This window comes from Octopus bimaculoides, chromosome 22, assembly GCF_001194135.2.
Source record: "Octopus bimaculoides isolate UCB-OBI-ISO-001 chromosome 22, ASM119413v2, whole genome shotgun sequence".
Taxonomy (NCBI): Eukaryota; Metazoa; Mollusca; class Cephalopoda; order Octopoda; family Octopodidae; genus Octopus; species Octopus bimaculoides.
In genome coordinates, this window is record NC_069002.1 from 30,236,576 (window position 1) to 30,239,968 (window position 3,393).

The following is a 3,393-nucleotide window of genomic DNA, read 5'->3' on the forward strand; positions in this document are numbered from 1 at the left end:
ATATATCAAAAATTTTAATTTAAAAGAGAGTTTTGACGCTGATATCGATTATTATTGAAATTTATTCCTATGTCAACATTTCTGTATAAGGCTGTATTTAACTGTCAAATTCAAGTCAAACATATAATTTACCTTACACATCTTCAGGGAAAAAGGTAAAGAACAAAAAGTAAACACCAAAAACATCGTCTCTAAGTCCAGTTCATATTCAAATTTCTCCTTAAATAACTCGTTAAATAAATAAACAAATTTCTCCTTAAATAACTCGTTAAATAAATAAATAAATTTCTCCTTAAATAACTCGTTAAATAAATAAATAAATTTCTCCTTAAATAAAAGTAATATCATCATATGAACAAAGGATGGATACTGATGCGTATGAGTCTGTTTTCTGGAGAAATGAAGCAGCAAATTTACTTTATCATGTCTTACTCATTTTGCCCCAAACAAATTTTTGTTTTACATGCTCAAAGGGAACAGCGATGATTTTCTGAAATAATCATCAAATTATGTTACAATGCTTTAATACATTTAGGGAATGCCATGTGCTTCGCTGATAAAGTTTTTGAGAGGTTGTGAACGTTTGTAAAAAAATATATTATGTGTCAAAGTCAAAAATGCCTTAAAAACACCTCATTTTGACCTGTTACACACACACATATAATATAATATAATATAAATAAAGTTAGATAAGGTCGGTTTATGAGATTACTCTACGCTTCACGTCTACAAAGCGCTAACCTTTACGGCGGGTATCTGATGATGCACTGCTATAAAGCGCTTGAAGCCCAAGGTAATCCCATAAACAGGCCGTATCTGTGTGTGTGTGTTAAAACGGCGGTGCCCCTGCATGGCCGCAGCTCTTGAGCTGAAATTAGGAAAAGAATATATATATATTTATGTAAGATCGCCACATATATATAAAGAAAAGTTGTATTCCCTATGAAATCTATATTTCAATATTTCCCGCCAAGAAAGACGTTTTGTTTTTGTTGATGGTTTTTTTTTTTAAACGGTAGAGCGGAAGAATTTCTTGACACGAAGGCCAATATTTCTTCGTTTGTTCTGTCATTCCATTTCCATCTGGTGACAGTCTAATTATTATTATTACTGTTACAGTAGGAAATTATATTTGTTTCACAGACCCAGTGAGCTTTTGTCAACGTATACATAACATTTTCATTGCAATATCGAGATCAAAGTGTGCACATACCACAAATAGAGTACCCTTGCTTTTACGGTCTTTAAATTATTTTATAAAAACATCCAACTTTATATATAACATAGAAATTGTGCCAAACGATGAGAATATAGTGATGTATTTTTAATTCGCCAGATATTTTGAAGAAGCCCTCGGCACTCTTTTTAGTAGTTTGGCTTAATGACAATAGCAAACGAACAAATAATAATAATAATAATAATCATAACGGACAGATTTTCCAAAATTGCATTCGCTGCATTTTCATCAAGTAACCTTGGCAGTGTTCCTCATGTGATATTCAGTCGGGCAAGCTGGCCCTCCACTCATTCCTATGCACCAACTTGGGAATTAAATGACGTTTTTGCGCACCATTTCGACACAGATTCACGTAACTAAATTTAAAATGGCTCAGATTTTTCGGTGTATAGCAAGAATGTCCAGAATCTAGTCTGGGGTTGACAATATTAAATTTACGGATGAGGACGACCGGCCGTGGGACAAATTCTAACATAAGACCGCAAAAACGTAGTCAAAAGACATTTCAATTTAAAAGTGAGGAATTATAATTTAAGACCGGGAAAAGCGCAGTAAAGAAATCGTTTGTAACTTGGGCCGAGAAATTATAGTTTAAGACTGGTAAGAGCAGTCAAAAGGCCTTAATTTGAATTTAGGACCGTAAAGCATTGTTTATCTTAATACCCATTCACAGGAATAGAATTTGCAGAGCAAAACGCGAAATTCTTCTCCATGTGACCTCCACTTTGCATCAACATCGAGGTAGGTATTTTAGTCCAGTTCTGTCATTTTTAAAAAACAAACACAGAACAAATGGTTAAATAGCCAAGCCTGTTTGTTCTAAAGGACAACTAGCACGCCTATTTAATGTGTCAGCTTGTATTTGTTCTAAGTGGCAGACAAGACGACATATTTTTTTTAATCGTAAAACACGGAAGAAGTCGGGAGCATGGCTATACGCGGGTGATTGCTGTCCCAGGTGTTGCAGCGAAGAGGTGCGAGGGGAGACCCCTAACCCTCATCGAAATACTCTTTACCTGTTCCACCCAAAAGTTGTAGCCATGCTGGAGCACTGCAAATAAATATCGCGCCTTCACGATGGAAATAGAACCCCAACCGCCTAGGTGAAATATTCTCATATCCACGACCCAACAAATTCAGAAGCCTTCTTGGGCCCAGAACACCTGCGTGAGGAGTTGTGTGTGTGTATGTGCGTGCATGTATGATATGTGTGTGTGTATATATATATGTGTGTGTGTGTGTATGTATGTATATGTATGCATGTATTGTCAATAAAACATATTTCGGAAAAGAAGCCCATTAAAGAATAGCGCAGTAATTATTTAAGCAAAAAGTTAAATTCTGGTCATATGTGAGCAGCATTTTTCAATTTTGTTTTTGACCACGCCCGTGGGAATTATGGGGTGAGAGGTGGAGAGGAAGCTTTTTTTTTTTAAATATTTTGAAAATTTACGATTGATTTTTAACACCCCCACCCCACCCCACACACTTCCGGACAGCTGTTGTTTTTAGCACATCCCACGACCATCTGGTTTCTTTGTTACCTTTGACATGTATTCTTGTTTTTGTTTTTTTTTCAAATATTTCTCTCCTCATAAACACATTTTATGAAATGATCACGCAGAAGTAATACACGGGCTTTGTTTAGCCCAAGGGTGGTCCATTGCTGGGATTTAAGCAAAGAAATTTGTAATATAAATTTTTAAACCAACCCCTGTGCCCGGCGAGTCTGTATGCGCACGTGTGCGTAAGAAAAATCATATTTACTCATAGAAAAGTATGCTATTAAAATAAATTATCATATACATATTTATTTTTAAATGACTATGGATAAATCCCAGGGATCCTTTTGGTTTGACGGGCAACATTTTTCATTAATATTTTATGTAGTGTTTTTGGTACCGAAACACTTTCAAACTTCGTATACTTGTATATTTTGTATTATAGAACAGATAAAAAAATTTATATTCGAAGTTATTTCATGTAAAAAGTTGTCTTATTTCGGTAATTTCAACCAATCACTGACGTCTATTGAGGTGAAAACAATTAATGGCGTGGAATGTAAACAACGGTGTCATGGGATCTTTTCCCTTGAATAAAATTAGTCCCGTTGTTTGTCAACAACAACTACCCGTGTTACTCTTATTTATGACATC

The 3,393-nt window shown here is 35.1% G+C and overlaps 2 protein-coding genes across 2 annotated transcripts in view; one reads left to right on the top strand and one right to left on the bottom strand.

The window, feature by feature from the left end:
* LOC106873504 (uncharacterized) overlaps window positions 1–3,393 on the bottom strand; it is a 15,682-nt gene that overhangs the window by 7,169 nt on the left and 5,120 nt on the right. The window lies entirely within an intron of this gene.
* The window catches only part of LOC106873500 (lysosomal alpha-glucosidase), a 35,545-nt gene continuing 33,467 nt past the window's right edge, over window positions 1,316–3,393 (top strand). The window contains exon 1 of the mRNA XM_052975685.1: window positions 1,316–1,978. The gene's annotated coding sequence lies outside the window, so the exon portion shown is untranslated. The remainder of the gene's footprint in view (window positions 1,979–3,393) is intronic.